This window comes from Lepisma saccharinum, chromosome 1 (genome assembly GCF_977018435.1).
Source record: "Lepisma saccharinum chromosome 1, izLepSacc3.1, whole genome shotgun sequence".
NCBI lineage: Eukaryota > Metazoa > Arthropoda > Insecta > Zygentoma > Lepismatidae > Lepisma > Lepisma saccharinum.
The window spans coordinates 147,013,913-147,028,102 of record NC_139229.1 but is presented as its reverse complement, the minus strand read 5'-3'; the positions used below and the strand labels follow the sequence as shown (position 1 = coordinate 147,028,102).

Genomic DNA, 14,190 nt, shown 5'->3' with positions numbered 1-14,190 from the left:
AGCTATGCACCAGCTACATTTTTACATTTAATAATATTACAATATCATAAATTTATAATTCAATATTTTCACTTTCGATATAATTGTTAGGTATGTGTATATATATTATTTTCTTAGTTGGATTTTGCAAAAGTATTGACAAGACAATCATGTGCAGCTGTGAGGAATCGATATTCAAATATAATATGATTCGTAGAAAAACGTACACTATTTTTAACTCCCTTCAAATCTAACAAACACGACACAGAATATAAAACACCTTAGTGGCTTCACCCACTAATAACTTTAGCCATCTTTCGCTATCCTACCATTTATTCCCTTCTGAGAAATTCACTTGTTAATTTTAGAAGTGCTTAACAGGATGACTCAGAAGTCACTATCTATTTTGATGAATAATTGAAATTACAAAAAACAGGTTTAAGACATGAAAAATATATTTGTTTCAAATATATGCCGAAAAGAATCAGTGCTCCATCTGGAGACCATCAGTGTCGCTATAGAGCTCAAAGTGATAAGTAACTTTCGGTGTGTCTCGTTACCATTGAAGATTAACCTCGAATAACCTTTCCATATGTGTGCAAGGTCGGTTCATCGCTGAACAGAATTTTGTTGATTAAATCGGCACTTCTTCCACGTTCTTCATCAGTAGCGTGGGTCTGAAATTGAAAGTTTAACAACTACACAAAATTCGACACAAGCGATTAACGTTTTGTAAATCCACTGAAGATATACATCTTTATGATAGCATAGCATTAAAAAGCATCTAATGTCGTAGAAATAGATAGTAACTTACCATACCAAGTCATAACCAATTTTGTGACAAGGCTACCTGCCGTAAATCTAGAGCTATAGGACTGAAATTTCCACAGTATCCAGATACCTTGGAGAACTGGCAGGGAATTACATTTGAGCAAAATCGGTCAACGCGTTCCAAAATGGCGGGCTTCGAACCCGCTTTGGAAAATACACGGAAGAGAGATTTCCCTTCAGGGAGCCGGGTTTTAAACGGTCACATAACAACCATTTCTTCCCTCACGAAGCGGAAAATTCAATAACCGTGACGAGTTACGAGGGAAGGTCCGGCCTAGTGGAAGCAGCTCCGGAGCCAATTCTTTGTCTCCATCTGTCTTATATAAGAGGAATCAATGGGCGGCAAGGCCTTTGCGGAACACGCTTCCGCGAGCGTATCACACGCCGTGCGGCCTCCAGCCAATGCAGCGGATTATGTTCGTGTCACGTGTTTTCCAGTACGTGATTCCTCGCAGTCATATTGTCGGTCCGTTCCTCTCTAGAGGGAGGGCAATTAGGGATGGTTAAGATAAGACACGAGCATCGATCTCAACTCGGTCTCGCCGACCTCTGTGGCAGAATCGTTAGCACAGCACGCTACGACGCCAAGGGTCCCGGGTTCGAATCCCAACCAGGACATTGGTGTTCTTATGTAAGTGTCTCTTCATCAATTTCATCATACGATGGTTGCTATTTATGTATCCGGAATAAAAAAAAAAAAAAAAAAAATGTATAATTGAAAATGGTTTTATTGTTTTTCAAAATATTCTCCATGATGATCAATGCACTTTAGCATACGTTTGAACCAATTCTCATAGCACTTTGTCCATTCCGATTGAGGTATCTCGAAAACATGAATTTTGAACGCATCAATCGCTTCTTCTGGCTTCGAAAATCGTTGACCACTTAGCTTATTCTTCACGTACGGGAACAAAAAGAAACCATTTGGTGCTAACTCAGAACTATACGGCGGATGACCCCATCAATGCAATGTTTTCACCGGTCAAATAATGAGTTGTTTGGACCGTTGTGTGAGAACTCACATTGTCATGGTGAAGAATGATCCTGCGTCGCTAGTTGTTTTTCTAATTTCTCCAAAGACTTCTGGCAAACAAATGGTTGGGTACCATTCAGAATTGCGATTCTCTAGTGGCACTGTAGCGCATGTCCATTTCCCCCCCCCACCAAAAAAAGGCGACCATTTGCTTCGAAGTGCTTCTTGCACGAACAACTTTTGTTGTGTTTGGCTCATCTTGGAACACCCACCACACCGTCGACGTTTGCTTTCGGGCTAATATGCATAGATCCAAGATTCGTCACCTCTGTAGATGTTATACACGGCTTTTGAAGCACCACGATTGTATTTTGTGAGTATTTGTTTGCACCAATCGACACGAGCTTTTTTTTTAGCGATTGTCAAATTATGCGGAATCCAACGCGAACAAATCTTCTTCACGGCTAAATGTTCGTGCAATATCTTATGTATGCTACTCATACTAATGCCCAGGAATGCCTCAATCTCACGATATGTCACATGGCGATCTTGCATTATCAGTTCTCGCACAACGTCAATGTTTTCTGGCACAACAACCGATTTTGGACGCCCTTCTTTAGATTCGTTCGTGAGCGAACGACGGGCACGATTGAATTCACTAAACCAGTGATATACAGTGCTTTTAGATGGTTCTTCATCGCCAAAAGTCGAAGTGAGTTGATCGATGCACCGTTGTTGAGATAATCCACGTCGAAAGTCGTAGAAAATCATTGCTCGAAAATGTTCTCAAGTTAATTCCATTGTTGGCCTCCGATGAAATTTTCAAGTCCCTGTAACAAACAAAAATAGCATCCGTAAGCACAACGTTCTGGGTACATATACCATAGAAATGTCCAACTTTACGATGGATATATTAGATGTTACCTAGCAACATTAGTGTTGCCAGTTCCGGATACATAAATAGCAACCCTTGTATCATCAGTAATCTTCATCGTTGCGATTAGCCAAAAGTGGCAGAAAAGTGAAGCCAAATACAAAATATAAAATCAAATCAAAATTCAAATCGAATTTCTAGACGAAGCAGAGACCGAGTGTTTGATTGATTTGGTTTATTTCACATCGCTTTTCTGAGGATGATGAAATTGATGAGTGATGATGTGATGAAATTGATGAATGGACACTTACAAAACACACCCATGCTCAGGCCAGAATTCAAACCCGGGACCAATGGAGTCGTAGCGTGTTGTGCTAACCACTCCGCCACGGATGTCGGCTGGGAACGAGAATGAAACCAGACCTATCGAGACTCGCCGAGACAATACCAGGATCGAGAGAAAACCTCTGGAAAAATTGAGACGAGACTGATAGTTACTGTCCGAGACACTTTGATTGATTGATTTTTGATTGATTTGCTTTATTTTACTTCGCTTTTTGTGCCACTTTTGGCTAATTGCGAAGATGAGGATTAGTGATGATATGATGAAATTCATGAATGGACATTCATAAACACCTATGCCGGGATTCGATCCCGGGACTCCTGGCGTCGTAGTGTTATGTGTTAACCACTCCGCCACAGGGGCCGCCGAGACACTTTGATAAAGTAGAATGTACGATACTTGAAAATTGTACCTGAACCAAAATTGCTTTAATATGCGACTTATTCATGCATAATAAGTGGATATTGTGTATAGCTAAAGACACTGAGCCTGTTCAGCGTGGTTGCGCGCACTCAGGATAAAATTTATTTTTTCGACTAGTCGTAGTATTTTCACAACGTGGAGCATAGCAGAATAACGTTATTAGGTAAAGTTGTTTACCGGGATGACTTCTATAATGTGTGAAAGTTTAGTGCGATAGCAAGCGGTATATGCTAACTGATTTATTCTGTAAACTTCGAGACTCGAGAGGAGACCAAGACTTGCGTTCGAGAGCTAGACGAGAACAGCACGGATGTTTATAAAGCAAGAAGATAAAGAGAAAGAAGCAAGGAATTCACAAAAACACACAAGAAAGAAAAATATAGGAAGAAGAGAGAAGAAGCAGAAAAAGAGAGGAAGGAAGAAAGAAAGTGAGAAGAAGAAGAGAAAAATGAAGAGGAGAGGAATAAGAGAAATGAAAAAAAAGGAGGCGAAGTAGAGAAAAGGAGAAGAAGAAAAGAAAAGGGAGAAAAAGGGAGAGGAAGAAGAGAAAAAGAAGAAATAAGAATGAGAGGGAGAACACAAAATGACGAAAGAAAAAGGAGAGGAAGATCACGAGGAAAAGAAGGAGAGGATGAACGGAAAAAGGAGAGGAGAAAGAACAGACCAGAGAGAAAAATGAGATGAAGAAGAGAAAAGAGAGAGAATGGAAAACAACTACGAAATGAAAAATGCAGTTCCAGTTTTTAAAAAGACAACCTTGTCTGTAAAATTCATATTTTGAAACGATAGCAATTCTACCGAGAATACTGCAGTCCAGAAATTAAATCTTGAATCTCAGGGGTTGTGGGCAACCACCATGCCTTGTATCTAGGTAAAGACGCAGCCGCCTATTTAGAATGTGTGGCGGAGTCTTTTGCGCTCGTGAAAGAAGCGTCTTCTATGCATTTGAATCAGAAAATTCCGAAAGGAAATCAATAACTGCCTTTTCCTTTTCTTTACATGGAGGAAGTTGATAACGGACAGGAACAATGCAAGACCTGTTGGTCTGTGCACCGTAGGGCAGGAAAGTGTACGGAAAAGCTACTAAAGAGTGCGTAGGAACACGTAAGACAGTCGAGATATTGTTCAACATTGTGAATATTATACAAATTTGTTCTTTGATATAATACTCAGTGAACCAGTTTCCAATTCCTTCGCAATGCTTTAAAAGACAAATATATTTTTTCCATGGCCTCCCCAGGGCAAGGGAAAGGATAGTGAGGTCATGACCCGTCTTTGGTCGTATGAAATTCCTGGGTACACCACCTTTTTGTCACACTCATTTTTTTTTATCAATTTTTCTATTCGGATAGAAGATATGTAAATTTTCTAGTGAGTCAATGTTGTCCTTATATTTTGTATATTTGTTTTTTTGCCTCTGTAGGTTTAATTACGACGATGATGATGAATTGATTAAAAATTGAAGGAACATACACAATGAAACTTTCATATTTTACCCAGGATTCGAACAGACAACCCCTTTAGCACTATCTAACCACTCTCTCTGAGGCTGTAAAGATTCTTTAATCTGTCCCTCTAATCATCATTCATCTACATGGGTGCAATTAGGCATATATTAAAGACATCAAACAACGTAAAGTTTGAACACGTTAAAAATTGCAAGTTTCCATTCTAACAAGTAGGTTTAAAATAACGCCAATTAGAGCATAGGCTGGGGGAGGGAGGGAAAAATTCGCCCTGGGGAATATCCTGGAACGGTTTCAAAAGTTACCTTATGCAATCCAAAATACATTTAAAAAATGTTTGCCCCAATTTAGGTGTAGGTTAATGTAAGAGGGATGATCAAAAAGTTCGAAGCGAGAAGTTTAAGAGATCAATAAAAAATTAATAGCTTCTTTTACATTTAAATGAACATTGTTGATTGTTGATGGAACATAGAGATGCAGACTGCACAGAAAACTATCCAGAGTACCGGAAATATATTTATTGTGGTTAAAATTGAGAACACCATGCTCTGTTTTCATCTTCGGAGCAAAACAGTTGAATCAATGAACTGTTTTTAGAGTGTAATCGAAATTTTTGGAGTTTTTTTTTAGAGAGTTGAAACAGACCGCATGAATCCTGATCGGTTATTCAGGCAGGCACAGCATCCACATTATCACGGGGATCGAAAAGAGGGGAATACAATAAAAGGCCCGAATGAGATGGAAATAAAAGAGTTGCGTGGGAATCAATGAGACGCAGGGATTGAAAATGCGTCGCCACGGTCGAAGGATTTCAAGAGTCAAATAAACGTCAGTGTTAAAGCCAGAGAGAGAGAGAGAGAGCTTGGTCGTATGTGTCTGCGTGTGTGGATGCGCATCTGAAACCGACCGAGAAATAAACGCTCTTCACGGCTCATTTAAGACCGAATTGACTGAATTTGGGCGCGGCTTATATCGACATGTGGAAACGTATCGTGCTGCTTAACGGTCGCACTTTCTGCAATTGAGAATAATGGTGACAAGCTCTTGCCGAAATGACGTCGCATCTTCAGAGCGACGCTTGGTTGCTTGGTTGCTAGAGAGAAAATGAAACATTTGGCTACAGTGTATAAAGCAAAGGTCTGCTGAATATACGAATGCCTGTGGAAACACTTTGTTGGAGATGACGGAGGATTCTAAGAGGAGAAAGTGATTTGCGATGTTTCATCACATTACATGATTAAATTTCAATATTTTTTCTTCTTTACTTTTTTTTACAGTATTATGGACACCTTGATCGTGAAATTCGAGTCCCGCGTTCTATGCATTGCTTGATTGGTTTTTATTTTACTTCACTTTTCTGCTACTTTTCGGTTAATCGCGAAGACGAGGATGAATCGTGGAAAGATAAAATGAATGAAGAGACAAGCACACATGGACAGGACACAAGTCTCATAGAGTAATATGGTGGATGTGGATCCAGTAGCCAGAGCGTCGTTAGTGTCGAACAATGCAGTCTAGGGTGTACACTCGCCTAAATTAGTACTCCTGCAGTTTGTTTCTTTATACAGCATATTTGCAGAAGATATAATTCAATTTACAAGTGTTTCAATGTACACTGTATAAAACACAATTTATTACTAACTTCGTTGACCCTGTACTACGTGGAAGAGTGGAAAAGGTCACCCCTTACACCATCTTTATTTTGTGCTTCGAACTCGAGGTGTCGAGTATGAACATATGTCCCGTTCAAAATTCAGTAATGTTATATTTGTGTCTGTGTTCAAACTTTTCGTGCGCAAAGAACTGTTTGTCTCCGAATAAAGTAATCCGATATATTTATTTGCGATTGGTACGTATCGCGATTGCCGTGTCGCTCTTTTCTTTTTATTATTCTTAGTAAGGTGTACGAGAGGAAGAGAAGAGAGGTAAGGAAGATACTGTTCAAGCGCATTTTGTTTACAGCCTGTCGGATTTAATTTTAGTTAATCCTGCATTTCCTGAATGAATTTATCTGTAATTAATGAAGTGTTTGTGTGTGAATGCAATCCAAGTATTTGACCTAACCGCACAGAGGCGAAAGCTATTTAATGTAGAGGAAAGGAAGAGATAGAACGGAGAAATAGAAGAGAGAGAGAGAGAGAGAGAGAGAGGGAGAGAGAGAAAATAGTGAGGGAAACAGTAATAGAAATATAATGAGGAAGAATGGGGATAGATAGAGAGAGAGAGAGATAAATGAGAGGAAAAGAAATATGAGAAGAGGAAGAGGGAGAGAGAAGTAATATCGAGGGAGAAATAGAAGAGAGAAAGAGAGATGGCAATAGAGTGGAGAAACAGAGTAAAATGGAAATGGGAGAGCAGAGAGAGAGAGAGGGAGGGATAGAAAGATAAGAGATATAAATAGCTATATAGATAGAAGGGAGAGGGGAAGAACGATGCAGACAATCATAGAGAGAAGAGAGATGATATAGCAGTGATAGAGAAGATATATATATATATATATATATATATATAAAAGGCAAAAGAGAGAGAGCAATATGGAGAGGGAGGGTAAAAGTGAGTGGTAGAGGGGAGAGGTAGAGAGAGATAGGGGGGTAGCGATAGAGTGCAGAAACAGAGAAGGAAGGCAGAAAAACTAACGATAGAGCAATAGAGACCAGACAAACACAGAGCACTAGAGAGGGAGGAAAGGAGAGTATAAGAGAAGATTGCGATAGAGGGAAAATAGAAAATTAGAAAAGAGATTGGAGATCAGCACGGAACTTGGAAAATCCAATCCTTAAGATTCAATCTTTATAATTCTTACCACCTTCATACGCTATTGGGACTAACCATATTTTCTCCCTGACGTGCTTTTATTTCAGTCACCGTGACGTCATTCCCTTTGTCCCCGCAGTATCCCATCAATGAAACAACCTACGTCCTGGAATGGAATTTTCACCTAATGGAAAGCAACGAGCACAGACAAACGAAACACGCAGAGGGCAGAGTATGAAAAAACCCGCCCACATCCTTTGTCACAGAGAATTTACGCCCATTTTGTAAACAATTGAGCACAAAATGGCGCTTTCGGCCATTGTTACCCATTCGAATACGAGGCTCCAGTTACAACGGACGACATCAAGTGGCAATTACACAGGTTGTGAAGAGCATTCGGATTGTTTGGTACTTTTGGAAAGAGCATACTAGATGTCGCATGCGGTTTAATTACATTTGTATTGCACATTTCAGAACTGTTCACAATTTTCAAACGAATTTTACCACTCTCTAATGAAGGCTGAAAAGAAAGTATTTTATTAACAATAAAATATCAGTGTGTGCCACTTCTTCACTTACCATGCTCATAGAAAATGTATATATATATATATATATATATATATATATATATATATATATATATTGCTACGCAATTAGCTGAAAGATGGGACTATATTTTTGTGCGCAAGGTATAAGTTGTGCGTCTTCCAAAGGTACTTGTAGTAAATAACTCGACTAATTTTCGGGTCACATTTTATAACAGCGTGAACGTCTATAGTTAAAACGTATGCCCGTTGTAGCCCATAAATTATTCACGATAACATCGTACATGAAAACACTTGAATACGAGACTACTAGAAAAGTTTTAGAATGCGAACGCTGAACAATCACAATGTGGCGGATACGTCATCGCCAGGCTAAGTTGTCAACCAGTAAAGGTTTCAGTTGCTGTTTTAAGTCCATTTTATGCACAGTAAGGCTAACCGGGACTGGACCTACAGTTTAAAGTAAAATCCGAACCACTTGTGCCTCCACCGGGTATCGAACCCGGGACCCCTTGATTACAAGGCAATGACGCTACCACTGCGCCATGGGGGAGGCCCGTCAACCAGTAAAGGTAAAGAGGTAAATTTCCCCGTGCATATAGCACCGTGCCATGAAGGCACTTTTAAGAGATGTGGGGGCAGGGCCCCACACATTCTCAATGCAAGCCATTTTGGAAGTGGTGATCAGCACCACGCTCCGGCCGCCTTTACCCTCCAGTGTTGCCACCAGGCACCCATTGATTAGAGGCTGGGTGAGCGAAATCTGAAAATTTGGGGGGGTCGCCAACTTAACGCCTATGTTAAGTTTTCTATGTGTGGAACCTCTGGCTTCGTATCACGTTGCGCTTGTAACTCCACCACGGTGGCCGGTCCAGGCTGGAACTTGACATTGCATTTGTCCCATGAGGAGAGTTTGTCTCGTCTCATGTGTGAGGAGGTGTGTATCGTTCTCGATATCTACAAATACCTCTCATTCTTGTCTTCGGTCTCGAAATACATGTATAAGTATTTAAGTAACATATTTAGTATGCCACTGAACGAACTGTCATAGCGTGTAGAGGGCATTAAGGTATGCAACCTCGCAGCACAGGTTCCGAGTGGCCACCCATGCATTAACTTTGAATTGCAATCAAACAAAATATATGATTTGTCCATAAATACGAACCAGTTAGATCACGTCTGAATTAATCAAATAGAGACTTTCAAATAACATTTAGTTTACCAAAATCTCAAACGAAACAGAGACACTCGGGGACTAAATCTCGTCTCGTCTTGATCTGGTTACGATTAACCTGCAAGAGATTAAAAGCGACTTAAATGGAGAGAAATAAAAAACAACAACAACAACTTAAAGAGTGGTTCATAGCCTTAGAGCAGGGCGAATTGAGTCCTTAAACGCGGTCACGTCTAAGAAAAAATCGGGCAGCCCCTTGAGACCTAGGCACGCCTGGCGAATAAAGGCTATTCCTTTCCATTCTCGGCACGCTCTAACAAGGAGGAAATCAATAATATTGCAGGAAATGGGTTTCGTACCTTTCACCATGCTAGTCTGAGGATTGCATAGGTTTCTATGCACAATGCGGGACAACGAATGGCAGCTGAGACGAAACTTCGATTATTTGTACGTACAATCAGCTGCAAAAGCACTTTGTACAGTCAGAAGCAACAAATGCAAATTGCCATTGCTATGGAATCCTATAATTTATATCCTTTGTGGCGAGACGTTGTAATGGTAAAACTCGATCGACAATGTACTAGGAAAGGTTGTGTTTCAGCATGGGGTATCAGTTGTAGATATTTCGGCTCCTTTATTAGTAATGGCGGTAGTGCTGGTACATATCCAACATGTCGTCAACTTTCGTCACAGTTCAGCATAAAAGCGACGGGAAAATTGATGGTCTCATATCTTGGCTTCGCTTTCCTGCCACTGTTGATTAACCTCGACGATGAGGATGACGGATGAGCAGATGGAATTGATGAAAGCACACACGCACACTCACAGATAACAGTACGAAGAACAGGACTGGAACTTAAGACCTTTAGTGACGAGTTTCTTAAATGACACGTACGTCGTACGTTTCCGTCTCAAAAGGCATCACGATGGGTAAATACGTGATAGAAGCTTTGAAGCAGGCAATGATATCCATCATAATACAGAAGCTAGATGAGTTATAGGATACGATCTGCTTCTGAGAGTCTGCCTTAGTAGTTAAAATGAAATTTAAATTTCATATGTAAAAATAGGCTATTAGTGTATTGTAAAGGAAAAGATATGACCAATCTTCGCAAAAAAGAAAAAAAATAGTGTAAAGCTGAAAATTGGTGATTTATTTTATATTTAATCACGTAGCTTCTTACCTACTATAGATAACTACGACATTCCGGGTACGAATCCTTGCTGGGGATGAGTGTTCTTTGTGACTGTCCCTTCATCACTGGTCCTCATCGTCGCGATTAGCGAAAAGTAGCAGAAAAGTGACGCTAAATAACACACATTAAAATCAAAACTTGACTTTTTGATTTTGAGTTGGTGTTTTAAGTCCACTTTATGCACAGTAGTTCTAATCGGGACTGGACCTACAGTTTAAAGTGGGATCCGAACCACTATGTGCCTCCACCGGGTATCAAACCCGAGACCCCTTGATTACAAGGCGACGACGCTATAACTACGCCATCAGGGAGGCCTCAAAATCAAAACTGTGAGAGAAAATTTACGTAAATAACTTGCAAACTAGTAATGAGGATATGTGCTTTCCTTTTTATAATATCCTTGTTTTTGATACGGTGCATAGTTAGTGTTAGTTTAATAAAATATGTTACTGAAATTCAGAAATTATCACTGTTCAACTTCATGAAGAAAACTTTGAAGAAAAGATCAATGAATTTGCTATCGTTACGTTCTATGAAAATGTTCTTTTGATTGCTGTTCGTTTTAAGTTTCTAGTTTCACGGTAACTATTATATCACCACATATAAATTGTAGGTGTATTTCACAGGTGGCCATTTTTAATCCGCCATATGTGATCTACGCAGACATGGGATTTTGTGTGGAAGCCCCAAACTATCTTTCCACCAATTTGAAAAGTAGAAACCTGAAAATGACTGCGCCATGTTGTTTCTTTTGCTGGCTGCAGGTAACACGGAACTAAATATTGAACTCAAATGGGTGGCTCGCCACTAGTCAATATTTACCTCATGTTAACCGGGAGAGCGAGTCGGTGGTTTCAGTGCTACATGTTTGCCGTCTGCGGTGATCTAATAAATCGCCACCAGAGGGAGAGAGTAGCGCTGCAATCGGCAGGAAGCAGGCGGTCAGTCCTCTTTTGTCGAGCCTTCAAAAGGGACCCCTGTCAAATTTGTCACGTCTGACGCCCTGTGTATTAGATGACACTGGGGTGCGTTGGCGGCCCCCTTGTACTTCAAATCAGTGTCTGGGAATGCATTCTCTTATGTTAATTATCATTTTGTGAGTAAATTTCGAGTCCCAGGGGTTTCTATCTTCGGGTTGGGTTAGATCGTAGGAGGCAATTTTCATCTTAGTAGTCTATGTCGTCTTGGAATCGAGGCGTCCCGGGTTCGATACTCGCTGGAGGCACATAGTGTTTCCAATCCTACTTTAAACTGTAGGTCCAGTTCTGATTAGCCTTACTGTGCATAAAGTGGACTTTAAACACCAACTCAGTTATAACATAGTGTCATAACTGTTATTACCTTTACTTTTAGTTATTGGTGTAGGCATGGTGTGTAATGCACCAATATCTGAATTATTATGGGACTGGTACCTCCTGTCCACCCGGTACGAGGGCCACTATTTATATTTTGAGCCTAACAATGAAAAAACAGGAATTTGGCATTGAAAACTGCTTTATTGTTTTTCGAAGTATTCTCCTTTATGGTCAATACACTTTTGCATTCGTTCGAACCATTTGTCAAAGCAGTTTTTCCAATCTTCTTGAGACACCTCCATAATATGGTTTTTGAACGCATCAACGGCGTCTTCCGCCGACGAAAATCGTTGTCCACGTAATTTATTCTTGACATTCGGGAACAAGAAGAAGTCATTGGGTGCCAAATCAGGACTGTACGGCGGATAACCCATCAATTCGATTTTTTGACTGTTCATAAAGTCGGTTGTTAGACGAGGTGTGTGACAGCTGGCATTATCTTGATGAAGAATGATCCGACGGCGTTTGTTTGTTTTCCGTATTTGACCGAAGACCTCTGGCAAACAAATTGTTGTGTACCATTCAGAGTTGACCGTTCTACGTTCCTCTAAAGGCACAGTTGCCGCATGAGCAGTTTTCCCGAAAAAACAGGCGACCATTTGTTTCGATGTGCTTCGAGCGCGAACAACTTTTGTTGGATTGGGTTCATCTTGAAACACCCATACAGTCGACTGCTGTTTACGTTCCGGCTCATATGCATATATCCATGATTCGTCACCTGTTATAATCTTATATACGTCTTTTGAAGCACCACGATTGTATTTATTGAGCATTTGTTTGCACGAATTGACGCGAGCGTCTTTTTCAGTTTTTGTCAAATTGTGTGGGATCCAACGAGAACATACCTTTCTCACAGCTAAATGATCATGTAATATTTTATATATGCTGGTGGAACTAATGCCTATGGTTGCCTCAATCTCACAGTATGTAACATGACGATCTTGCAGTATTAGGTTTTGCACAGCATCAATGTTTTCTTGAACGACAACTGATTTTGGACGACCTTCGCGAATCTCGGCGGTGAGAGAATGACAGCCACGATTAAATTGCCACAATTAAGTGTTGCCAAGGCTCAAAATATAAATAGTGACCCTCGTAATGACGTACGTGCATAGTGCGGAATGGTGTCGCAGGCAGAGGTGGTCACCCTCCGGAGGGCGACCCTCACGAGGGCAGACCTCACCCTCACCCTCCGAAGATTTGATAGGGTGTGTGAGGGTGAGATCGATCCCTGAGGGTGAGGGCGTGTGAGGATGAGGGCGAAAGGCTAGTCGTGAGGGTGAGGGCGTGTGAGGATGAGGGCGAAAGTCGAGTCGTAAGGGTGAGGGCGAGTGAGGGTGAGGGCGAAAGAAGAGTCGTGAGGGCGAGGGCGTGTGAGGGTGAGGGCGAATGTCGAGTCGTGACGTTGAGGACGAGTGAGGGTGAGGCCGAAAGGCGAGCCGTTAGGATGAGGGTGTGTGAGAGTGAGGGCGAAGTCGATCCGTGAGGGTGAGAGCAATAGGCGAGTCGTGAGGGTGAGGGCCTGTGAGGGTGAGAACGAGATCGAGCCGTGAGGGAGAGGGAGGTTGAATGAAAATGACCACCTCTGGTCGCAGGTGGGATCAAGCAGTAGAGTATCCAGGATTTTATTTTGGGAAAGGGTGAACCTGAAGCCTAATATCATCGACCAGTATAACTTTTTTCATAAAATAAACTGTATTCAGAAGAATTTGTAGAATTTAATCAAGTTTTACAGTATTCAACAAATAAACTATCTCTGACGGTTACAAGAGTAATCACGACGGTCATGTTCATACTACACACTACTACACACGTGCACCCGTACACAGTGTGTTTTTTGGCTAATTCCCAGTGCGGCAATTCCAGTTATTTGCCTACAAACTTCTGGATATTGTATCAATTATACATACATATATCCCAAGTGCCAGAAATTAACAACCAGCGGAGGGATACAGTATTCCGAGGGAGAATTTTCCACTCTTCTCCCCTTTCTTCAAACACAACCCCATATACACAGAAGGAGAGAGAGAGAGAGAGAGAGAGAGAGAGAGAGAGAGAAAGAGAGAGAGAGAGAGAGAAAACTCTCTCTGCGTTCTCTTTATTGGCTTGCTTTTTGTCACCTGTATACCTCTCTCTCTTTCTTATTTTCTATATCTTTCCGTTTGTTTATTACCTCTATTTTCGTATGTGTCTATAATTATATTTTTTTAAGTCCACTTTAGGCACAGATAAGCTAATCGGGAACATCTAGTTTAAAGTGGGGTCCGAACTACTATG

At 40.8% G+C, this 14,190-nt stretch overlaps 1 protein-coding gene across 9 annotated transcripts in view; it reads left to right on the top strand.

Annotated features, from left to right (window-relative positions):
* Positions 1 to 14,190, top strand: part of Ih (hyperpolarization activated cyclic nucleotide gated potassium channel Ih) — a 773,850-nt gene that overhangs the window by 237,507 nt on the left and 522,153 nt on the right. The gene's annotated exons all lie outside the window — the stretch shown is intronic.